The sequence below is a fragment of the Somniosus microcephalus genome, chromosome 31 (genome assembly GCF_052327205.1).
Source record: "Somniosus microcephalus isolate GS21.2 chromosome 31, FLI_Smic_1.0, whole genome shotgun sequence".
Lineage (NCBI taxonomy): Eukaryota > Metazoa > Chordata > Chondrichthyes > Squaliformes > Somniosidae > Somniosus > Somniosus microcephalus.
This window is the reverse complement of record NC_141017.1, coordinates 31,626,925-31,653,074: the sequence shown is the minus strand read 5'-3', so window position 1 is coordinate 31,653,074 and position 26,150 is coordinate 31,626,925. Positions and strand designations below refer to the sequence as shown.

The following is a 26,150-nucleotide window of genomic DNA, read 5'->3' as shown; positions in this document are numbered from 1 at the left end:
CTGAGGATGTACAGATAAACGTTTCTTTAAAAATGGGGCGAAATAGAGAGATTTATTTTAAACTGTAGAAATGAAAACACCAGATTAATGTATCCAAGTAACTGATTGTGAACAAAGTTTGGACGGAGATTGAAATACAAAGGAAGATTTATATTGTTAAGTGAATAACACACAATCAGTTTTGCCAACTGTGATCCACAAAAAATGACAACATATGTCTCGCCAGGTGTATCACGGACACAATGACTATGTTAGAAAACAAGTTAAAAGTTTGAGATTCAGTTGGGCTGGTAAATGGGGCATCTACTCTTCAAAAAAAATGCTAAGCTTCTTGTTCCACAGTTAGTGCACCTTCTGTTTTTATATTCTTAAATAAGCAACAAGTTAAAGAGTCAGACTCTTGCTGGTAAAGAGCAACTCTGCGTCATTTTTGGCAGGATGGCATTGAGCACATACAGGAGTGCATCGTCATTTCTTAGTATTTGGCAAACACGGGAAAAATATTTTGTCATGACTTCTTATTTGTCTCTTTAAAAGAGCTATGCGAGTCCCTTTTAATTGGAGGAGTTGCTTTGAATGTTAAACTTGAGCTAATGGCACGTAGCTCCTTTATTATTGCCGCCTTTAATCACATGGGTATCCGGGTCCAATTTAAACTGCACAAACAGTACTGTTTTTTATTGTTATTTGCGGGCACAATGTTGATGTAATGTCATGGAAAAAGAGTGACTTGATCCCAGAGGGTTCAGTATAACACTCCACTTGCCGGTGGCTGCAAGAAGTACACGATGCAAATCATGTCTCACTGCTCACAAACACCCATTGTTCAATATTTAAATAATTCAGTCTATTAGATCGGTAAGTCCCTTTTAACTTTTCTGTGAATTTCATGCGCATAGTTCACCTCTGAAATGACTGTATAAGTCAAGGGGCACAGCTGTCTAATAACACAAACATGCTTCGACGTATGGGACTCGTTAGCTAATCCACTCAACGGGGTGAGTCGTTAACGTGTTGTGCATTAAAGGGCTCAATCCTAGGATTTGTTGTAACGCACGCCAACCTATATTTTTCTTTATAACAACAGAAAACGCTGGGAAAAACTCAACAGGCCAGGCAACACCCGTGGAGAGAGAAATAGAGTCAACGTTTCAGGTTGAAACCCTTCGTCAGGACTGAAAAAGCACAGGAAATGAAACAGATTAAAAGGCCAGTTTGGGGGCTGGGAAATGGGGATGAGAGAACAATGGAGAAGTGAAGAGACATTAAGAGGTATTCAAAACCAGACGAGATGGTGATAGGACTAGTGGAGACAAAAGACGGCTCTAGATTAGGTGTGAAATGCGTTGGCAGAGTGAGAGACAGCTGCCATGTGGGAGAGAAAAAAAGGGGGAAGGGCCAAAACAAAGGTGTGGATAAAAAATATGTAAAAATGTAATAGGGGCCGAGGTTATGATCTGAAATTGTTGAACTCGATATTGAGTCCGGAAGGCTGTAAAGTGCCTAATCGGAAGTTTCCGTTCCCTTTTCTACCTTCTCCCTTCAGGTGGTGACCCATGCTGGGTTATCATTTCCAAGGTGGTGGCTGCCCTCAGTAACTCGCTCCTTTGAAGGCCGTGTGCTTGAACAGTGATTGACAGCAAACAGCTGGGCCATGGGGCTAGATACACCCAATAACCAACACAAGCGCACCACGGAGTAGGAGCAACCGGGTAACAACTACTTCTCCTCCCACAAGCTCACAGGATGGATATGGATCAGGAAGGCCACTCTGCTCAGCCCAGCTCCCACAGAGAGTGCCCAACCACACCATCGAAAGATTCCAAGATTTGCTTCCGTCACTCTACTCAGAAAGCTATTCTAAGTCTTGATCCCTCTTTGAGTGAAGAAAAACTTCCTGAACACAGTCCTAAACTTGCCTGTGAATTTTGAACCTGTGCCACCTTGTCATACTGTCCGAGTTTAACGTGACGCACGCATTCTCAATTTACTTTTTCTGTACCATTTGCTATCGTACGTCCATAAGATCCCATCTTAGAAAGAAAGATAGCGCCTTTCACGACCACCGGACGTCCCAAAGCGCTTTACAGCCAATGAAGTACTTTTTGAAGTGTAGTCACTGTTGTAATGTAGGAAACGCGGCAGCCAATTTGCGCTCAGCAAGCTCCCACAAACAGCAGTGAGATAATGACCAGATAATCTCTTTTCTTTTTAGTGATGTTGATTGAGGGATAAATATTGGCCAAGACACCAGGGATAACTTCCCTGCTCTTCTTCAAAATAGTGCCAGGGGATCTTTTACATCCACCTGAGAGAGCAGATGGGGCCTCGGTTTAATGCCTCTCCGTAAGACGGCACCTCCGACAGTGCAGCACTCCCTCAGCACTGCACTGGGAGTGTCAGCCTAGATTTTTGTGCTCAAGTCTCTGGAGTGGGGCCTGAACCCACAACCTTCTGACTCAGTCGAGAGTGCTGCCCACTGAGCCACAGCTGACACTTAGGGGGAAAAATTCGGTTGGTTAGCGCTTCCCGTTAGCGCCACTCGTGAAATTGACCAGCCGTTTTGCGGCAGCGCTAAGCACTACCGCCACGATCTCCTGTGCCCGCAGATCGTGACGTCAGTCAAGCGTGCAACGCCCCGGACTGGATATTGAGTCGCGCCCCCGGCCTTAGCGCCTGCCGCTAGGAACGACAGGTAGAGGGGAACGTTTTCAAATTGGGAAGGGGCTGGGGGAGCGCTATTTAAAGGCAGGCGCTTCCAGCCTTATCTTGTCGGCAAAATTTTTGGTTTTAACGCTGTCCTAAGGAGTTTTGGCCCTCAGCACCACTTTTGAGGTTCCTAAGCACCGAGCTCTTTCCCTGGGCCTCTCCATTAGTGCTTCCAACACAATTGCTTTGGAGGTCTCTCCGGGCCGAGATTCAAGGCTGCAATGAGCAGGGTGTGGCTGGCCAGCAAGATGGCCCCTCCTCTTTAAAAACTGGACGGCGCCAGTCTGTCTGGTTTCCATGGTAACGGACATCGCCTGAGCTTCGGTAGCGTTCTGAGGTAGCGCCTCGCTCCCTGACGTTTGCGCCTTAAGCGAGGTGTGTAGCGTCTGATTTAACGCTCAAATCACCTCCAGGGGGGCGATAGAGACGAATTTTGCAGTCGGAGGCGATAATTAGCACCGGGCGCTAAACTTTGCGCCCGGCCGATATTAGCGCCCCAAAATGGCCGAGACCGAATTTTTTCCCCCTTAGTTGCTTCTTTAATTCAAGCCACAATCTCAGCTCCAGCCAATTAATTTTTTTTAAGCCTACCTGGGCATTACTTTACTTTTAAGCAAAGGAACCAAAATGTATCTGTCCCATTTCAATTATTAAGCGCACAAATTCACAATTAAAGTTTACATACAAGGAGAGACAAACAGTCTCAAAACTAAAGGACTTCAATGCTTAACAAGAATTAATCATTCACTCAACCAACGCTGGCTGAATCCACCCAAGCTTTACAGTTTTGAACAACTGGAGCCCTCTTCACCAGTGAAAAATGCATTTAGAATAGTTAACAATAATTAAGCAAAAAAACAATCTTTGATCACTTCAAGGCTTCTTGTATGACTCTAAATTTGGAGGCTGTAAAAATGTTTGAATTTTTAAAAAAGTATTGCTTGTGGCTTATTAATTTGTTTAAATTTTTTAAAGAAAAATGCTACAAAATCTTAATTCTTAGAACTGGGCAGATATCTGTCCACTTACTGTTGTATCTCAGCCCTCTTGTTGTTGAGGTGTATATAAGAACATGAGAAATAGGAGCAGGAGTAGGCCATTCGGCCCTTCGAGCCTGCTCCGCCATTCAACGAGATCATGGCTGATCATCCAAACCCTAGCACCCGGTCCCTACACCGACAGCCATCCCACCCAAGCCCTATCCCCGTAACCCCACATATTTAATCCCCCCTAACACTAAGGGCCAATTTTTTTATCATGGCCAATCAACCTAACCCGCACATCTTTGGACTGTGGGAGGAAACCGGAGCACCCGGAGGAAACCCACGCAAACACGGGGAGAATGTGCAAACTCCACACAGACAGTCACCCGAGGCCGGATTTGAACCCGGGTCCCTGGCGCTGTGAGGCAACAGTGCTAACCACTATGCCACCGTGTTCCGCCATTCAATAAGATCGTGGCTGATCTTCTATCTCAACTCCACCTTCCCGCACTATCCTCATATCCCTTGATTCCTTTAGTATCCAAAAATCTATCGATTTCTATCTTGAATATACTCAACGACTGAGCATCCACAGCTCTTTGAAGCAGCGAATTCCAAAGATTCACACTGAGTGAAGACATTTCTCCTCATCTTGGTCCTAAATGGCCGACCCCTTATTCTGAGACCGTGACCCCGTGTTCTAGAATCCCCAGCCAGGAGAAACATCTTCTCAGCATCTACCCTGTCAAGCCCCTAAAGAGCTTTATATGTTTCAATGAGATCACCTCTCATTCTTCTAAACTCTAAGGAATATAGGCCTAGTCTACTCAATCTTTCCTCATAGTCTTTTTGACTTTAATTTGATCTGGTAAATATGCTTCCCTTTGCCTTTCCCTCTCTTTTTCACAAAGGCCGTGTAACTCAAGTGGTCCTGACCTTCTCCCAGGCCATCACTAAACTAACAGGAAGCACATGAGATTAACTCAATGCAGAGTGACACCAGCTAGACTTTTCCCCTTCACTTTCCTCCCACCTCATGCCACTGGGCCAGGAACTCAACAAACTGGGGGAGTGAATAGTCATTCTTCCACCCAAAGTATAGCTACTGTTTCTGGCCATACTTAAAATTTACTCTAAGAGCTGCTTGTTTTTTTTAATTTAAAATTGGAACATATTATAAAAGTAGAATTAAATATGCCATCTCACAGGGCAAATCTTTTATCAATAAACTAAAAACATTGACCAGAAACTTAACTGGCCCAGCCACATGAATACTGTGGCTTCAAGAGCAGGTCAGAGGCTGGGTATTCTGCGGCGAGTGTCTCACCTCCTGATTCCCCAAAGCCTTTCCACCATCTACAAGGCACAAGTAAGGAGTGTGATGGAATACTCTCCACTTGCCTGGATGAGTGCAGCTCCAACAACACTCAAGAAGCTCGACACCATCCAGGGCAAAGCAGCCCGCTTGATCGGCACCCCATCCACCACCTTAAACATTCACTCCCTCCACCACCTTAAACATTCACTCCCTCCACCACCGGCGTACCGTGGCTGCAGTGTGTACCATCTACAAGATGCAGAGCTACAAGATCTTCGACAGCACCTCCCAAACCCGCGACCTCTTCCACCTAGAAGGACAAGGGCAGCAGGCGCATGGGAACACCACCACCTCCAAGTTCCCCTCCAAGTCACACAGCATCCTGACTTGGGAATATATCGGCCGTTCCTTTATCGTCGCTGGGTCAAAATCCTGGAACTCCCTCCCTAACAGCACTGTGGGAGTACCTTCACCACACGGACTGCAGCGGTTCAAGGTGACGGCTCACCACCACCTTCTCGAGGGCAATTAGGGACGGGCAATAAATGCTGGGCCTTGCCAGCGATGTCCACATCCCAGTAACGAATAAAAAAAGAACTGAAAATCTCAATCAAATCATGTAATTGAAATGTGCATACACAATCAGGATTTAATAGCAGTCGGAAACTGAAGCCCACGATTGCAGGAAAACTAGACAAACAAATACTGCTATTTGCTTACCTTAAGCAGTAGCTCTGCTGTATTCTCCCCTAATCTGCAGGTGATTCGATTTCCTTTCTGTCTCAGCCCAGTGTTTTTGTGTCTATAATCCTGTTTGATATCTGCTATGCAAAGCAGGAGTGGTGTTGTTTTAAAAGCCTGAGTGAAAGCTGTCTTTTGAACTCGCACATAGATACACCCACACACAGATCCCCTGGTGTAAACTCTGCTTCCACACCTGATCTCTCCGACTCTTTCTCCACTGGAGGAAAAAAACTGAGTTAAGCTTTGCATCTTCGCCTCGTTGACTGCGTAATATGTAACTTGCGTCTGTCATATTACGCTTAAAGGGGCATCATCGGCACTGCTTGGCAAAGCTGTTACCAGTCTTACCAATCGTACTTTGTAAAACAAATATTATCCTTGGCCCCCCCCGATGCCTCCCCCTCCACCCCACTGCAAAAACTGCCTCAAGAAGGTTGTTTCTTGGTCATTCAGTTAGTAAAGGATACTGACCCTTCCCGCAGACCAGAAAGCTGCGGTTTGGCCCCTGGTTTGTTCGGAGTTAGCTGTCTCTCAGCTGGTGGGTGTCGGACCGCTCAGTCGGTGTCCGTTTAGAAGTGCCAGCCGTGGGTCAGTGGGTAGCACTCGCGCCTTCAGCGTCAGCAGGTTGTGGGTTCAAGTCCCCCGTGCCAGTGACTCGGGCACGGAAATCCAGGCTGACACTCCCAGTGTCGGTGCTGAGGGAGTGCAGCACTGTCGGAGGTGCCGTCTTTCGGAAGCGATGTTAAGCCGAGGCCCCGTCTGCTCTCTCAGGTGGATGTAAAAGATTCCAATGCACTATTTGAAGAGCAGGGGAGTTCTCCCCGGTCTCCTGGGGCCAATATTTATCCCTCAATCAACATCACTAAAACAGATTATCTGGTCATTATCACAATGCTGTTTGTGGGAGCTTGCTGTGCACAAATTGGCTGCCGTGTTTCCTACATTACAACAGTGACTACACTTCAAAAAGTACTTCATTGGCTGTAGAGCGCTTTGGGATGTTGTGAAAAGTGCTGTAGAAATACAAGTCTTTTTTCAGAGTTCCTGAGTTAAGCAGTGGAAATAAGAGCAAGTTTCTTGCTGATTGATATCCACTGCTGGGAAGCGTGTACTGACGTGTGAGAACAGGATTAGGCTTGGCAGTGGCGCCTCCCACTGTCAAATAGCTTGCTGAAACTCACTGTCACACAGGAAAAATGGCCAGTTGTACAAGGCACCATAACAGTGACATCAGGAGAGGAAGAGAGATTATTGAGAAAGAACATAAGAATTGGGAGCAGGAGTCGGCCATACGGCCCCTCGAGCCTGCTCCGCCATTCAATAAGATCATGGCTGATCATCGACCTCAACTCCACTTTCCCGCCCGATCTCCATATCCCTGGATTCCCCTAGAGTCCAAAAATCTATCGATCTCAGCCTTGAATATACTCAATGACTCAGCATCCACAGCCCTCTGGGGCAGAGAATTCCAAAGATTCACAACCCTCTGAGTGAAGAAATTCCTCCTCATCTCAGTCTTAAATGGCCGACCCCTTATTCTGAGACTGTGACCTCTCGTTCTAGACACTCCAGCCAGGGGAAACAACCTCTCAGCATCTACCCTGTCAATCCCCTTCAGAATCTTATACAGGAAACTCTCATTTAAACGGCACCTAAATATCCGGAATTCTCTATTAACCGGCAAAATTCATACTCTGAAAACACCTCAATAACCGGAAATGTTGCCGAGTCCGAGATTGAGTCTCCCGCGGTGGTCGAGTTAGTCAGTGGGCGTAGTTCTCCAAACTGCCACTACTCGGCTTCTTGGCGCTGTCGGAAGTCCGAACACCTCAATAACAGGAGTCTGACTCTCCCGCGCTGCCGGGAGTCTCTTCCGATCCGCCACTGTTAAGTAATTAAAAAGTTATGCATTACCCTCAACTGGCAGTACTGTACTTAATCAAGCATCTTCCACCATCCATTTAACACAACATTCTGTAGGTGAGTACCCAATTACTGTACACTGCACATTCCTTGATTTTTTAATTTCTGTTTGTTAAAAATAGCCTCGGTAGATAACCCTCTCCGTCATCCGGAATTTTTAATCAACCGGCAACACGCCGGTCCCGTCGGTGCCAGATACCAAAGAGTTTCCTGTATGTTTCAATGCGATCACCTCTCATTCTTCTAAACCCCAGAGAGTATCGGCCCAATCTACTCAATCTCTCCTCATAGGACAACCCTCTCATCCCAGCTCCTTCTCGATGGTTCGGTTGGTAAAGGCAAGGAGCTGCTGAGCCTTACACATCAGGAAGGTTCCACAGTAGCAAATATTGCAACAACTTTTCAAGCAACTTCCCAGTTGCCAACATGACAGCTCCAAAAGAAGACTTTTTGGTACAAGGATGTTTCAAGATCTGTGCCGCTTGTGAAAACTCCCTAATAAGACAACGATGCCCCACTAAACTATCCTGTGCACTTCTCATTCTAAAATTGCTTTCTTTGTAACATCATACATAATATGTTCATAGAATCATAGAAATTTATGGCACAGAAGGAGGCCATTCGGCCCATCCTGTCCGTGCCGGCCGATAAAGAGCTATCCCAGCCTAATCCCACTTTCCAGCACTTGGTCCGTAGCCCTGCAGGTTACGGCACTTCAAGTGCATATCCAAGTACTTTTTTAATGTGATGAGGGTTTCTGCCTCTACCACCCTTTCAGGCAGTGAGTTCCAGACCCCCACCACCCTCTGGGTGAAAGAAATTCTCAACTCCCCTTTAACCCTCCGACCAATTACTTTAAATCTATGCCCCCTGGTTATTGACCTTACTGCTAAGGGAAATCGGTCCTTCCTATCCACTCTATCGAGGCCCCTCATAATTATATACACCTCAATTAAATCTCCCCTCAACCTCCTGTGCTCTAAAGAAAATAACACTTCAAGTTGCAGTGTATCGGCACGTGTAATGTCTGTACTTTTCTCAATTTGAATATTATGAGGAATTGGTCAAGGACTGGTGAGCTATGGAAAATAATTCACTACATGTGACAACTTAGTAACTTTTGAGTAAGGTACAAGTGAGTTATGCAACTCTGACACAACTAGTTTATTCTTTACAAACCAATAGGAGCATAGGAACAGGAGGAGGCCGTTCAGCCCCTCGAGCCTGTTCCGTCATTCAATTAGACCATGACTCATCTGTATCTCAATTCCATCTACCCACCTCAGTTCCGTATCCCTAACATCCTTGCCTAACAAAAATCTATCAATCCCAGTTCTGAAATTTTCAATTGACCCCCAGCCTCAACAGCTTTTTGGGGGAGAGAGTTCCAGATTTAATAGTCCGCGATATATGTTCTATTTCCAAACTGTCACTTATTAGTCAAAAAAAGACTGTGCCCAACTTCATTATTACTTATTTTCTATCCTGCTGGGCTGGACTTACCAGTGTTGACTTCGTGAAAGTTTGTGACGTGACAGACATGGTGACATAAAGTAACACTAAATTGGCATAAATTCGAAATAAATATTATGGGAGAAAAATTAGTGACATGAATCAGTCATTCATGAAAGAAAGACTTATGAAATAATACTGAGCAGCCTGTGGGTGGTGGCGTAATAAATCTCACTACACACTTGGTTTGAGTATAAAGCAAGGCTTTAATCAACTTGTTTCAGAACATGGAGGTCTAGTTGTACTTCACTAGTTCCTGTCTTACAAAATGTTCCTGGCTAGCTGGGGCCAATGCCCGAGTATTTATACTCCTTGGACGGCGCCACCAGCTGGCCGTCCAGTGTTATTTCATAGGTAGTTTCTCGATGATGAGATTTATGACAGGTGGCGCTGTCCAGAGAGAGTATAAATACTCGGGCACGGGCCCAGCTTGCGCAGGACATTCTTAACAGGAACTAGTGAAGGACACAACTAGACCTCCATGTTGTAAAACAGTTGATTAAAGCTTCGTTTAACGCTTAGACCAAGTGCCTAGTAGTTTTCTTACGTCAATTAGCTCGCGCCCCCTTTGGGGCTATATCTTCGCCGGGGCGCTACTTTTAGCGCCGCGAAAAAGTTAGCGCCCCTGCGCCAGAAATTGAACAGTAACGCCCCAAGCAGGAGGCGGGGCTACTGGAAGCACTCCCCCTCCCTCCTGGGGTGCGCCCATTGAATATCGCGGTGCTACGTGCAACAAGCGCCACCTGCGCCAGCAGGTAGTGCCGTGGTACTGCAGGCCTCCCTCCCCTGATTAAAGGGGAGGGGCCTAACACAGCGCGCACCGGGGTCCTGCTGGACCACCGGGGAGCAGGGTGCCGGCAAAAGAACCCGGCACTCGAGAGGAGCGCCGGGCTGACCGATCGCAGCCGGCACCCCACGGGAGGAGGCCAGAGGGGGCAGGTGCTGGCCGGCAGCCCAAAAAAATGGCCGTCCGGCACCTGCCCTTTAATTTGCGCCGACCCGGCCGGAAACACGACACCCTGACCCTGTCGGACACCTCGTCCGGCGGTAGGTCAGAGGGCGCGAGCCAAATTCGCAGCCGGGGCGCTGACGTCATCGTTGGAGGCGCCGCGCTGCGGGGCGTTACCGGCTACCGCCACCGCTAACCTCCCGCTGAATTTCACGGGAGGCGTTAGCGGCGCCACACCCGGGCGCTAGGCGCTTTGCGCACCCCGTTAGCGCCCCCTTGAGCAAGTCAAGATGGTGTGTGACTTGGAGGGGAACTTGGAGGTGGCGGTGTTCGCAGGAGCCTTCTAGACGGTAGTGGTCGCGGGTTTGGGAGGTGCTGTCAAAGAAGCCTTGGCGAGTTGCTGCAGTGCACCTTGCAGATGGTACACACTGCTTTATGTTACAGTGACACTTAGTGCAGGTGATAAAATTCAATGCAATTTATGTATTTTTTTTATATATCATCAGGATTTTTGCTTGGGAAAACCTGTTTTTGGTTTATTTTAGACACTTATGAAGTCTGCATCCCTTTAACATTTAGCTTTTAGGAAATGAATAATCTTAAGATAAAAGAAATGTTAATATGTGATGAGTAAAGGGAGAGAAAGAACACCCTTGGTAAATGGATGTCCGCTTGTGGTACCATCTGCCCCCTTGTGGCAAACCGGTGTTCCTTCCCATATTTAAAAGCCCTGGAGGATCCCACGAGGTTTTTTAATATACTGGAACAAATCGTTTTATTTGTTAACAGGATTATGTACCTTCCAACATTCTGATTCAGACAGCACCTCTACTTGCCAAGAATGACTCACACATTTGTGTCCCTTTATAACAATTTTTGCTTGACAGTGAGTCTTTGTTTTAGGAAGTAAAACAGTCACTTTTTGGAAAACAAGATTGCACACTGGTTTGCATGTTGTTGTAGCTGTAAATTATCTTTAGATAATATTTACAGGAGCACGCATTAACACACCAAGCCTGTCAGCACGAATGTGCATATTATAAGAACATAAGAATTAGGAGCAGGAGTCGGCCATTCGGCCCCTCGAGCCTGCTCCGCCATTCAGTAAGATCCTGGCTGATCTTCAACCTCAACTCCACTTTCCCGCACGATCCCCATATCCCTTGATTCCCCAAGAGTCCAACAATCTATCGATCTCAGCCTTGAATATACTCAACGATTCAGCATCCACAGCCCTCTGGGGCAGAGAATGCCAAAGATCTGGGGGTCCTGGTGCATGAAACACAGAAGGTTAGTATGCAGGTACAGCAGGTGATCAGGAAGGCCAATGGAATCTTGGCTTTTATTGCAAGGGGGATGGAGTATAAAAGCAGGGAAGTCTTGCTTCAGTTGCACAGGGTACTGGTGAGGCCACACCTGGAATACTGCATACAGTTTTGGTTTCCATATTTAAGAAAAGAGATACTTGCTCTCGAGGCAGTTCAGAGAAGGTTCAGTCGGTTGATTCCAGAGATGAGGGGGTTGACTTATGAGGAAAGGTTGAGTAGGTTGGGCCTCTACTCATTGGAATTCAGAAGAATGAGAGGCGATCTTATCGAAACATATAAGATTGTGAGGGGGCTTGATCGGGTGGATGCGGGGAGGATGTTTCCACTGATGGGTGAGACTAGAACTAGGGGGCATAATCTTAGAATAAGGGGCTGCCCTTTCAAAACTGAGATGAGGAGAAACTTCTTCACTCAGAGGGTAGTAAATCTATGGAATTTGCTACCTCAGAGAGCTGTGGAAGCTGCGACATTAAATACATTTAAAACGGAGATAGACAGTTTCCTAGCTGATAAGGGAATTAGGGGTTACGGGGAGAGGGCAGGGAAGTGGACGTGAGTCTAGGTTCGGATCAGCCATGATCCTATTGAATGGCAGAGCAGGCCCGAGGGGCCGTATGGCCTACTCCTGCTCCTACTTCTTATGTTCTTATGTAGATTCACAGCCCTCTGAGTGAAGAAATTCCTCCTCATCTCGGTCTTAAATGGCCGACCCCTTATCCTGAGGCTATGCCCCCTAGTTCTAGACTCTCCAGCTAGGGGGAAACAACCTCTCAGCATATTGTTAGGGTGTTAACATAGAAACATAGAAGATAGGAGCAGGAGTAGGCCATTCGGCCCCTCGAGCCTGCTCCGCCATTCAATGAGATCATGGCTGATCATCCAAATTCAGTACCCGGTCCCTGCCTTCTCCCCATATCCCTTGATCCCTTTAGCCTTAAAGTCTTCAGGTTGCCGATCTGCCTGGAAATTGCCTCAAGGCTACTTTGAGAACCACTGCCCACCAGACCTCCACTCCCAGATCATTGCCCGCCTAGAAGTTGAGGACCACTGACCACAAACGGCCTCAGATCGCTGACCAGCTTGACCGCCTGATGGCCTCGCTCGACTGACTCCCAGATCACAGCTACTCGAAAAGCCTCAGGACCCTAAGCACTCGACTTTCCTGGATCAGTTGTTCTTTAACATAGAAACATAGAAATATAGACGATAGGAGCAGGAGTAGGCCATTCGGCCCCTCGAGCCTGCTCCGGCATTCAATGAGATCATGGCTGATCATCCAAATTCAGTACCCTGTCCCTGCTTTCTCCCCAGATCCCTTGATCCCTTTCGCCTTAAGAAATATATCTAACTCCTTCTTGAATATATTTAATGAATTGGCCTCCACTGCCTTCTGTGGTAGAGAATTCCACAGGTTCACCACTCTCTGGGCGAAGAAATTCCTCCTCATCTCTGTCCTAAATGGCTTACCCCTTATCCTTAGACTGTGACCCCTGGTTCTGGACTCCCCCGCCATTGGGAACATCCTTCCTGCATCTAGTCTGTCTAGTCCTGTTAGAATTTTATAAGTTTCGATGAGAACCCCTCTCATTCTTCTAAACTCCAGCGAGTATAAGCCCAATCGACCCAATCTCTCCTCATACGTCATTCCTGCCATCCCAGGTATCAGTCTGGTGAATCTTCGCTGAACTCCTTCCATGGCAAGAACATCCTTCCTCAGATAAGGTGACCAAAACTGCACACAATACTCAAGGTGTGGTCTCACCAAGGCCCGGTACAACTGCAACAAGACATCCTTGTTCCTGTACTCAAACCCTCTTGCTACGAAGGCCAACATACCATTTGCCTTCTTAACGGCCTACTGCACCTGCATGCTTACCTTCAGTGACTGGTGCACAAGGACACCCAGGTCCATTAAAACAGATTTGGAGTCTTCTACTCCCCAACTGATTTTTCAGCTCTGCTCCTGCTCCTAGTCTCCCTCTCTCCTCCCTGCCTGAGCCCCAACACATCATCCTAAACTCAGTTCAACACCAACATTTCTAAAGCACTCCCTGGGCTGGGTCTCAAGAAAGGAGAGTTTTCATAGAATGATAGAAATTACAGCACAGGAGGGGGGCATTCAGCCCCCGGTGCTGGTACACACTCCTGTAAGAGCTGTGGCTCAGTGGGGAGCACTCTCTAGGTGGGAGGGGCTAGGAGTGAGCCAGGTGTTACTGGTTGCCTGATTGCAGCTGGGTGTTGGAGGGAGTTTTGTAAAATGTTGGTGGTGGGTTTTGTTTTCAGGTTTTAGGGCCTTTTTTGGCCCACAAAAAACAGCCAGATGGCTGCTGAGGGGTCCGGAGAGCCGGGCCCCTCAGAGGACAATGTTCCCGAGAGGAATTTAATTAGGGAAGAAACTGTGGTGGGAAGGGGGAAAAAAAGGCCCAAAGATTTGGGCCGGGACCTCAGGAGGTTTGGTAAAGAAAATACGGTGGTGGTGCAGTGTGAAGATAAGAAGATTCGCACCTGGGATATAATCCAGGCGGTTCATGAGGACTGTGGCGAGGGAAGCTGCTTTGCCTGCCAACCAAAGCTGAATGTGGGATTCGAGGTGACGGTCAGTGGCCGTGAGGAGGTGGAAAAACTGCTACTCAGTCTGAAAGTTGGTGAGAAATTCTTGGAGGTGACTCTGCTATATTCAGAGGAGGTGGTGGTTTCATTTTTGAACTTGCCAGTGTACATTGAGGATGAAGTGCTGAGCAAAAAGTTGGAGTCGTGGGACATTAAAATCTGTTCTGAAATAAAGAGGAGGTACTATCCGGGAACACGGGTAGCAGACGGAACCCGGTATGTAAAGGTGCAGTTCCCAGAGGGGGTGAGGTCTTTGCCGTACAGTATGAAGTTCGAGACACTGGAAGGAGTGCAGTACTTTCGTGTGCTGCACGATAACCAAGTAAAGGTGTGCTATTATTGTCTGGGACATGACCATCTCGTAAGAAACTGTCCAGATTTGTATTGTTACAATTGCGGTAAGTCGGGACATATCGCTCGGAGCTGCAAGACGGAGAGCTGTGGGGTGTGTCACAAAGGCCCCACCCGCTGTGAGTGTGTGGCAGAAGGGAGCGATATGAGTGATGAGGAGATGGGAGAAGGAGAAGGAGATGAGAGTGGAATGGCTGGAGGAGCGGTGCAGTCGGAGGACACAGCCGGTAAAATGAAGGAGAAAGGAGCACAGGAAGAGGCAGAGGATGGCGGAGCGGAGGACGGGATGGAGATGGCGGAAAACATGCCGAGTGCTGTGGAGGGGAACAAAGACAGCAGTGGGCAGCGAGGGTCGAGTGCAGACTCGAGTCTTAGTGCAGTTCGGCTCCCCCTGGGGAGTCTGGTGGCTGCGGGGGGAGAGGAGGCGGGAGCGGGGTGTGTGGTGGATGTGGGTGCTCCGGGGAGAGGCGGGCAGTCGGATATCTTGGTGAGCGGGAGGGGGCAGGACAGGGAGAGGGAGCAAGAGGCAGGAGCCTTAAAGGGACAGCAGGATGGGATCGGCGAGATGGAGACGTCAGAAGGGAACAATTTAGGTGTGCCATTGTCCCATGGAGAGAGGGAACAGGGTGCAAGGGTCAGAGGTGGAGATGTGGTCGAAGGGAGCAGCACAGTGGGGGGCACGGTGGCATAGTGGTTAGCACTGTTGCCTCACAGCGCCAGGGACCCGGGTTCAAATCTGGCCTCGGGCAACTGTCTGTGTGGAGTTTGCACATTCTCCCTGTGTCTGCGTGGGTTTCCTCCGGGTGCTCCGGTTTCCTCCCACAGTCCAAAGATGTGCAGGTTAGGTTGATTTGGCTATGATAAATTGACCCTTAGTGTTAGGGGATTAAATACATGGGGTTACGGGGATAGGGTGGGTTATGTGTCGGTGCAGGCTCGATGGGCCGAAATGGCCTCTATCTGCACTGTAGATTCTGTGATTCTGTGAAACTGCGATAGCAGGAAGACTCTCTGTGGGAGATGAAGTATCTGATGGGGAGCAGGATTATGTATCTGACGGGGAGCAGGCACAGGGGGTTGCAGAAGAGCTTGAGTGTGGGGAATTAGAGGGGGACAGAGACATGGAAGTCAGGGGTGGGGTGGCATCATGTGGAAAGGGAAAGGTTAGTGAGGGGCAGAAGGAGGGAGAAAGGGCAGCTCCTGGGTCCAAACTTAAGACAAGGAAGAGGCTGAAACAGCAGGGAAAGTTTAAACAGGAGGGGAAAAAGAGCCGGAGGCTGCAGGAAAAAGCAACAGCTGCCCGAGAAGTTGGGAAGGAGCATGAGAGGAGGGAAGGGCCAGAGATTAAATGATGGGGAGATTATCAGGCATACTTCCCTTCTTTGGAGCCATGATTACATTGGTCTCGATTAATGTGCACGGACTGAGGGGTGAGAAGAAATTGCAGCAGTTGTTGCAGGGTTTTAAAGGTACGGACTTGTGTCTGCAAGAAACCTTTTGGGATGAGGATATCCTAGAAAGAGTTCAGAAGATTTGGAAGGGAGAGGTGTTTGCAAGTTGTGCAAACAATAACCGTAGAGGGGTGGCTGTTTTGGTGAGTCCGTCCATAAAAGAGAATGTTGCCTTGATGGACAAGGACACTGAGAGGAGATTTTTACGGCTAAGGGTAAAAATGGAGGGATTTAATTGCGATCTCTTTAATATCTATGCACCGAACGACCATTGCAAACGTTGTGAGTTTTTTCGGGGGTTATTCACTGAAGCGGCAGAGGTGGAAAATCCTTGTATAGTGGGGGATTTTAATGTATTTTTATCTCGGATGGATATTTCAGCCCAGATGACCTTTAAGGATGATAACTCCAGAGGGATGATTGTAAAAATTATGGCAAATTTAAATTTGAGAGACTTATAGAGGGACCGGAACCCCATAAAAAGGGAGTTCTCCAGATCAGGTTGGGTGGGTGATGTTTTAAAACAGAGCCGAATAGATTTTGTGTTAATGTGGGAACGGTTAAGTTCTGAGGTGATGGAGATTTATTATAAAAAAGTATTTTTTAGTGATCACTCGGCTTTGGTTCTTAGAATTAGGAACAGCAGAGTTAAGATCGGTTCAGGGGTGTGGATTTTAAACAATCAATACCTGAAAGAAATTGCTTATAAAGAAGGGATTATAAATATAATAAAGGATGCTCGGAAGGAACCTTTGTTCTTGAAAGAAAGAAGAGTTTGGTGGGATAATTTCAAATATGAGGTAAAAGTTTTTTCGGTACGTTATGGGAAAAAGAGGGAGGCAGCTAACCGGCGTCGAGAAGAGAATATAAACAAAAGGTTTACGGATGTCTGTAAAGCAGTTGACGGAGGGGATAAGGGAGCTGAGACTAAGTTCCGGGTGCTAAAGGAAGAGTGGGAATTATTGCAAGCTGAAAAATGCAAGGGGGCCATTCTCCGTGCAAAGGCTAGAGATGCATTGGAGGGCGAAAGATGCACTAGATATTTTCTAGAGCAAGAAAAGCTGCGACAGAGATTATCGTTAATTGAAGAGTTGAAGGTTGGGGAGAAGATCATTCATGAAAGTGGGGAGATTTTAGAGGCGGCTAGCAGCTTTTATCAAGAGTTATATACAAAAGAAGACATTTCCAATTTGGCGATGGGAAAGGTTACTGCTTTTATTCAAGAGGGTTTAAAGGAGGATGAGAGAAGCATGTGTGACAAAGAAGTAGGATTAGCGGAAATAAAAGGAGCAATAAGTGGAATGAAGGGGGGGAAAAGCCCAGGGTCCGATGGACTAAGTGCAGAGTTTTATAAAGAATTTTGCGAGATTTTAAGTCCATTGCTCTTAGAAGTTTTTAAGGAAATTAAAATTGAGGGAAGCCTGGCCCCATCTATGAGGAGAGGGATCATAAGCTTAGCTTATATAAAAATAAAGGGGATAGACGGGATCTGAAGAATTGGAGGCCCATCACATTATTAAATGTGGATTATAAGATCTTGGCGAGGGTTATGGCAAATCATTTGAAGGAGGTGTTACCGCAGATAGTTTGGCCCTCTCAGTCCTATGGAGTCATAGGCCGGGACATCGCAGACTCTGTGGTCTCAATCCGAGATGTGATAGCGTTCATGGAAGAGAGTGGGAGGGAGGGTTATGTATTAAAGATAGATCAAGAGAAAGCCTTTGATAGGGTCTCTCATGAGTTTTTATTGAAGGTTTTGGAAGCATTTGGTTTCAAGGAAAATTTCATTCAGTGGATAAGGATTTTTTATTCAAACATATTTAGCTGTGTTAAATGTAATGTTTTTTTATCCAAGTATTTTCCGATACAGAGATCAGTGAGACAAGGTTGTCCCCTGTCCCCATTGTTGTACACCTTGGTAGCAGAACCATTAGGTTACATGATGCGAAAGAAACAAGGTGTAGTTGGGATTGTGGTACCCAGTTCTGGGCTGGTGTCGGTGATACACCAATATGCAGATGACACAACCTTAACATTGAGAAATGGGGAGTCAGTGAGGAAAGCTATGGAGGTAGTGGAGGAATATTGTAGAGCTTCAGGAGCCAGAGTGAATTATAATAAGTCCCAATGCCTGGTTGCAGGGAGGGGTAGGGGGGAATGGTTGGGGGAATGTTCCTTTAAGATGGTGGAGGTTTTGGAAGTTCTGGGGGTGCAAGAAAGACAGGGATGAAGTGGATCGATTAAATTGGGAACTGAAGGTTATGAAAATTAAAAAGATTTTGGGAAGATGGGAAAGAAGGTGGTTGAAAGTGCAAGGAAGAGCGACAGTGGTGTCTGCCCTCCTGCTATCTAAGCTATGGTACTTATTGACGGTGGAGGATATTCCTGAGTGGGCGAAAAAGTCCGTCCGAGAGGCTTGTGTGAGGTTTTTATGGGAAGGGAAACCAGCCTTGGTGGCTTACAATACCATCATTGGGCGGAGAAATCAGGGAGGACTCAATTTCCCAGATATTGATTTGAAGAAAAAATCCTTTAGAATCAAATGGGTGAAGAGATTTCTTCAGAAGTCAAATACAAGTTTTTGGAAGAGCTGTTTTGAGCATTTTTAAAAACGAAGTGGGATAGGAGGGCAGGGGATATTGTACATGGAATACAATAATATGTTTTTGAAATCGATTAAACTTCTCCCTAGGTTTTATAAGGGGGTTGTAGAGACTTGGGCCCAATTTTTAAAAAGTGTGCAGTTTATGCCCAAGGGGGCTGAGGAATTTTTAGAACAGCCCTTATTTTTGAACAGGTGGGTCAACATCGAAGGAGAGGTTTTATTTAATCAAGCTTTTATAAAAGCTGGGATTATATCTGTGAAAGATGTATTATACGAGGTGATTCCAGGTTGGTTGTCAGAAGCGATAGTGAGGGACATGGTGTGGGAGGAGGATCAGGAGGTAGAAGGAAAAGCAATAGGAATCATGTATGAGAAGATTGTGAGGGCAATGCCACAGGATTGGATGGAAGAAATAAATGCGGAAATCTCCAAAGGAAGTAAAATGCGTCCTGCTTTTCCAAGCTTTGTACTGGAGAAAGGGGGAGAGTTGGTCCAATTTGACAACTATAATACTCGAGATTTCTATGAAGTATTCAGAGAATGGAGATTCAAGACACCTGCTGGTCAGGAGTTTTGGCAGAGTATATACCCACAGCTGGACTTCAACAGAATTTGGAAGGGAGTGCGGGCGAATTTTAAATGCCCAGAGTGGATTGAACTGGATTTCAAATTGGCTCACAACCGGATTTTTACCATGACGGTCTTGTGCAAGATTGGGCGAGTGGAGGCGGCAACTTGCCCAGTGTGTGGGACACGGGATGAGACTCTGTCCCATTTACTGGTGTTATGTCCGCAGTTAAATGACTTTAAGTACTATGTTCGACAGTTGTGTGAAGCTTTTTTGCTGGGTGGGGACCGAAGAGCGAGAATGGGAATCCCGTGGGACTCAATTTTGAGATGGGGATTGCAGGAGAGTCTGCCCGAGTCTAGCGGAGCGGCAATTAATTTAATGTTCAGTTTGGCTAGATTCGTGATTGTGCAAAGAAGGAATGCTCTGTTTGTTAAGGGGAGGAGAATCAATCTAAAAGAGTATTTTAAATATAAGCTAAAAGATCATTATAAGGCTCTGTGGATGTTTTATTCAGAAAGGAATTTAAGGATAGTATTTTACAACCAATTTTTAAAGTACAATCGATTAATATATGTTACAGGAGACAAATTAAACTTCAGGTTTTGATGTTAAAGTGTGGTGGCGGAATGGCTGTGCAGAGCGGCGGAATTGATTTGTATCATACAATGTAATGATCAAGATGTTGTAAATGTCCTTAATGTTCAATAAAGTATATTTATACAAAAAAAGTGGGCAGCGCCCTTACCTCTGAATCAGAAGGTTGTGGGTTTAAGTCCCACTCCAGAGACTTGCGCACAAAAATCTAGGCTGAAATAAACCTAAAAAGGTGACTCAACCGTGGATAACGAGGGAAATTAGGGACAGCATAAAATCAAAAAAAAGGGCATATCAACTGGCAAAAAAAAGCACCAGACCGGAAGATTGGGGGCAGTACAGGATACAGCAAAAGAGGACAAAGGGATTAATCAGGAAGGGGAAAATAGAATACGAAAGTAAACTTGCAGCAAACATAAAGACAGACTGCAAAAGCTTTTATCGGTATGTCAGGAGGAAAAGACTGGTAAAATCCCAAGTCGGTCCCTTGCAGTCCGATTCGGGAGAATATATAATGGAGAATAAGGAAATGGCAGACCAATTAAACTCATACTTTGGTTCTGTATTCACAAAGGAGGACACAAATAACCTCCCAGGAATATCGACAAACATAGGGACTAATGAGAGGGAGGAGCTGACAGAAATTAGTATCTCTAGGGATATGGTGTTGGGTAAGTTGAGGGGACTGAAGGCCGACAAATCCCCGGGGCCTGATAAACTACATCCTAGGGTACTTAAGGAGGTGGCCCTGGAGATAGCAGATGCTCTAAGGATCATCTTCCGGAACTCCATTGACTCGGGAACAGTACCCGTGGATTGGAGGGTAGCTAATGTTACCCCAATATTTAAAAAGGGGGGTAGAGAGAAAGCAGGGAATTATAGACCAGTAAGCCTTACATCGGTTGTGGGCAAAATGCTAGAGTCCATTATTAAGGATAAAATAGCGGAGCACTTGACAAATGGGGAAAGGATCGGACAGAGTCAACATGGATTTACAAAGGGTAAATCGTGTTTGACTAATCTGCTGGAATTTTTTGAGGAAGTAACTGGTAAAATAGATGGGGGAGAGCCAGTGGATGTGGTGTACCTTGACTTCCAGAAAGCCTTCGATAAGGTTCCACACAAAAGATTATCATGCAAAATTAAGGCTCATGGGATTGGGGGCAAAGTATTAACGTGGATAGAGAACTGGCTGGCGGATAGAAAACAGAGAGTTGGAATAAACGGCTCGTTTTCGGAGTGGCAGGCAGTGACCAGCGGGGTGCCGCAAGGATCTGTCCTGGGACCCCAGCTGTTCACAATATATATAAATGATCTGGATCAGGGAATTGGATGCAATATTTCCAAATTCGCTGACGACACTAAACTAGGAGGAGGGGTGGGCTCTGATGAGGATGTCAGGAGGCTACAGTGCGATTTGGACAGGTTGGGGGAATGGGCGGATACGTGGCAGATGCACTATAATGTGGATAAATGCGAGGTTATCCACTTTGGGGGTAAAAACAGGAGGGTGGATTATTATCTAAATGGCAATAGATTGGGAGATGGGGAAGTGCAGAGGGACCTGGGTGTTCTTGTGCACCAGTCACTGAAGGAGAGCATGCAGGTGCAACAGGCGATTAAGAAGGCAAATGGTATGTTGGCCTTCATATCAAGGGGGTTCGAGTATAGGAATAGGGATACCTTACTACAGCTGTACAAGGTGCTGGTGAGACCGCATCTGGAGTATTGTGTACAGTTTTGGTCGCCCCATCTGCGGAAGGATGTTCTTGCCATGGAAAGAGTGCAGCGGCGATTCACCAGGCTGATACCTGGAATGGCGGGAATGACCTACGAGGAGAGATTGAATAGTTTGGGCTTGTACTCACTGGAGTTTAGAAGATTGAGAGGGGATCTCATCAAAACATATAAAATTATGGCAGGCCTGGACAGGCTGAATTCAGAGAGAATGTTTCCAATGGCAGGGGAGCACAGAACCAGGGGCCACAGTCTAAAAATAGCGGGCAAATCATTTAAAACAGAGATGAGGAAGAATTTCTTCACTCAAAGAGTGGTGAGCCTGTGGAATTCCCTGCCACAGAGGGCTGTGAAGGCTAATTCAATAAATATTTTCAAGAGAGAATTGGATATATTTCTGAAGGCTAAGGGGATTAAGGGTTACGGAGAAAAGGCGGGGACGGGGTACTGAACTGGTAAGATCAGCTATGATCTCAGACGAAGATCAGCCATGATCTCATTGAATGGCGGAGCAGGCTCGAAGGGCCGAATGGCCTACTCCTGTTCCTATCTCTATGTTTCTATGTTTCTATGACACTCCCAGTGCAGTGCTGAGGGAGTGCTGCACTGTCGGAGGTGCTGTCGTTCAGATGAGACGTTAAACCGAGGCCCCGCCTGCTCTCTCAGGTGGACGTAAAAGATCCCGCGGCACTATTTTGAAGAAGAGCAGGGGAGTCCTGGGCCAATATTTATCCCTCAATCAACATCATTATCACACTGCTGTTTGTGGGAGCTTGCTGTGTGCAAATTGACTGCCGCATTTCCTACATTACAACAGCGACTACACTCCAAAAAGTACTTCATTGACTGTAAAGCACTTTGGGACGTTCGGTGGTCGTGAAAGGCGCGGGAAAAATGCAAGTCTTTCTTTTCTTCTTTAACCTTGGATAAGTACCTGAAGGAAAAAAAATTTGCAGGGCAACGGGGAAATGGCGGGGGAGCGGGACTGGCTGAAGTGCTCTTGCAGAGAGCCGGCACGAGCTCGATGGGCTGAATGGCCTCCTTCTGTGCTGTAACCATTCTATGATTCTAACCCCATTCCCCAGATCCTTTTATATATGTCCTTTTCAAATATTTACCCCATTCCCTTTTAAATGATGTTCTAGTCTCTACCTCAATGGTCATGAGGTGAAGCATCCCATGGTCTAATAGTTCTCAGTCCCCTTGTTCCTCACTCGCCCACCTGTGGAAACTAGCTTTTACTGTTTGCCCACAGTAAGGTCCCCAGGTTTCACTCACCCCTTCACTGGCTGCTGCTCTCGGCACCATTTTCACTCACTGTGTTCCTGCAGTACTTCCGGCTTGGCAGAAAATGCTGGTCCCAAACCACCCCCCTGCCACCACCACCACCACCACCACCACCATTCCCAGTCTCCCTCTCCTCCCCCTCTGCCACAGCCCCCAGACCCCCACCCCCAGTCTCCATCTAGTGCCCGGCCTGAGCCACAATCTCTCCAATCTCCATTCCCCCTCTCTCCTCCAGCCTGAACCCCAGTCTCACTCTCGCCACCCCCGACTGAATCCCAGACCCCCATTGCCCCCTCTCTCTCTCCCCAGTCCCCATTCCCCCTCTCTCTCCCCAGTCCGCATCTCTCTCTCTCCCCAGACCCCCATTCCCCCGCTCCATTCCCTAGTATCACCGGGAGGTTGGGCAACCCGAGAGGGGCAGGGCTGGGGTGAGGGTGAGGGCTGGGGCAAGCAGGGCTGGGGAGGTGTGAGGGGGGCTGGATTTGGGGTGAGGGGGGCTGGGTTTGGGGGTGAGGGGCAGGGTTTGGGGGTGAGGGGCAGGGTTTGGGGGTGAGGGGGTTTGGGGTGAAGGGGGTTTAGGGTGAGGGGGCAGGGTTTGGGGTGAAGGGTTTAGGGTGAGGGAGCAGGGTTTGGGGTGAAGGGGGTTTGGGGTGAAGGGGGTTTAGGGTGAGGGAGCAGGGTTTGGGGTGAAGGGGGTTTAGGGTGAGGGGGGTTTAGGGTGAGGGGACAGGGTTTAGGGTGAGGGGGCAGGGTTTGGGGTGAGGGGGGCCAGAGTTTGGGGAGCTGGTTTTGGGGTGAGGGGGCAGGGTTTGGGGTGTTAGGGCCCAGGAAAGCCCTCCTCCCCCGAGTGCAGACTCTGACTCACCTCCGGGGCTCCAGGCCCCGCCCCTTTCAGACGGAGATTCGGTTCCGGGATTAAAGTCGGCGAACATTAAACAGGGCGGGGCTCGCGCTTGAAACCCAGCCCCAGGCTTCACCCCGGCCTGCACAACACTAGGCCCCAGCACAGCACTGGACACTGGCTCTTCTCACTCTGGACACTGGCTCTCCTCACTCTGGACACTGGCTCTTCTCGCTCTGGACAATGGCTCTCCTCACTCTGGACACTGGCTCTCCTCACTCTGGACCTCCTCACTCTGGACACCGGCTCTCCTCACTCTGGACACCGGCTCTCCTCGCACTGGACACTGGCTCTCCTCACTATGGACACTGGCTCTCCTCACTATGGACACTGGCTCTCCTCACTCTGGACACTGGCTCTCCTCACTCTGGACACTGGCTCTCCTCACTCTGGACACTGGCTCTCCTCACTCTGGACACTGGCTCTCCTCACACTGGACACTGGCTCTCCTCACTCTGGACACTGGCTCTCCTCACTCTGGACACTGGCTCTCTGGACACTGGCTCTCCTCACTCTGGACACTGGCTCTCCTCACACTGGACACTGGATCTCCTCACACTGGACACTGGCTCTCCTCACACTGGACACTGGCTTTCCTCACTCTGGACACTGACCCTCCTCACTCTGGACACTGGCTCTCCCCACACTGGACACTGGCTTTCCTCACTCTGGACACTGACTCTCCTCACTCTGGACACTGGCTCTCCCCACACTGGACACTGGCTTTCCTCACTCTGGACACTGGCTCTCCTCACACTGGACACTGCATCTCCTCACACTGGACACTGGCTCTCCTCACACTGGACACTGGCTCTCCTCACTCTGGACACTGGCTCTCCTCACACTGGACACTGGCTCTCCTCACACTGGGCACTGGCTCTCCTCACACTGGACATTGGCTCTCCTCACTCTGGGCACTGGCTCTCCTCACTCTGGACACTGGCTCTCCTCACACTGGACACTGGCTCTACTCACTCTGGACACTGGCTCTCTTCATTCTAGACACTGGCTCTCCTCACTCTGGACACTGGCTCTCCTCACTCTAGACACTGGCTCTCCTCACTCTGGACACTGGCTCTCCCCACACTGGACACTGACTCTCCTCACTCTGGACACTGGCTCTGCTCACTCTGGACACTGGCTCTCCTCACACTGGACACTGACTCTCCTCACTCTGGACACTGGCTCTCCTCACTCTGGACACTGGCTCTCCTCACACTGGACACTGGATCTCCTCACACTGGACACTGGCTCTCCTCACACTGGACACTGGCTCTCCTCACTCTGGACACTGGCTCTCCTCACACTGGACACTGACTCTCCTCACTCTGGACACTGGCTCTCCTCACTCTGGACACTGGCTCTCCTCACACTGGACACTGGATCTCCTCACACTGGACACTGGCACTCCTCACACTGGACACTGGCTCTCCTCACACTGGACACTGGATCTCCTCACACTGGACACTGGCTCTCCTCACACTGGACACTGTTTCTCCTCACTCTGGACACTGACTCTCTTCACTCTGGACACTGGCTCTCCTCACTCTGGACACTGGCTCTTCTCACACTGGACACTGGATCTCCTCACACTGGACACTGGCTCTCCTCACACTGGACACTGGCTCTCCTCACACTGGACACTGCCTCTCCCCACACTGGACACTGGCTCTCCTCACACTGGACACTGGCTCTCCTCACTCTGGACACTGACTCTCCTCACTCTGGACACTGGCTCTCCTCACACTGGACACTGGCTCTCCTCACACTGGACACTGGCTCTCCTCACACTGGACACTGGCTCTCCTCACTCTGGACACTGTCTTTCCTCACACTGGACACTGGCTCTCCTCACACTGGACACTGTCTCTCCTCACTCTGGACACTGTCTCTCCTCACTCTGGACACTGGCTCTACTCACTCTGGACACTGGCTCTCCTCACTCTGGACACTGGCTCTCCTCACACTGGACACTGGCTCTGCTCACACTGGACACTGTCTCTCCTCACACTGGACACTGGCTTTCCTCACTCTGGACACTGGCTCTCCTCAGTCTGGACACTGGCTCTCCTCACTCTGGACACTGGCTCTCCTCACTCTGGACACAGTCTCTCCTCACACTGGACACTGGCTCTACTCACACTGGACACTGGCTCTCCTCACTCTGGACACTGGCTCTCCTCACTCTGGACACAGTCTCTCCTCACTCTGGACACTGGCTCTCCTGGCACTGGACACTGGCTCTCTTACAACAGCACTGGTTCTTCTCCAGCAGCAACTGCACTGGTCACTGGCTCTCCCAGAGCAGCCGGCCACTGGCTCTCCCAGAGCTGCAACAGCACTGGCCACCTGCACTCCTAGAGTAGCAAACCTCTTTCCCACTGCTTGCTCCTGGAAACCATCCCAATAACTTCATTCCCTGAGATTTCCAACTCCACTACACTCATTCTCTGTCCTGCGGGGGGGCCCATTCCCCCGGATTCCTGGCAGGGATAGGAGCACAAACAGGAGACAAGACTGGAGGAGTATAAACACTTTAGAAGAGATAGAAATAAATGTAAGGGAGGAGGCGCCACA

General features: G+C 48.2%; 1 protein-coding gene across 1 annotated transcript in view; it reads right to left on the bottom strand.

The window, feature by feature from the left end:
- LOC147097706 (tetraspanin-1-like) overlaps positions 1 to 5,980 on the bottom strand; it is a 43,044-nt gene extending 37,064 nt beyond the window's left edge. Inside the window, exon 1 of the mRNA XM_085971735.1 lies at positions 5,731 to 5,980. The gene's annotated coding sequence lies outside the window, so the exon portion shown is untranslated. The remainder of the gene's footprint in view (positions 1 to 5,730) is intronic.
- Between the last annotated feature and the right edge of the window lie 20,170 nt (positions 5,981 to 26,150).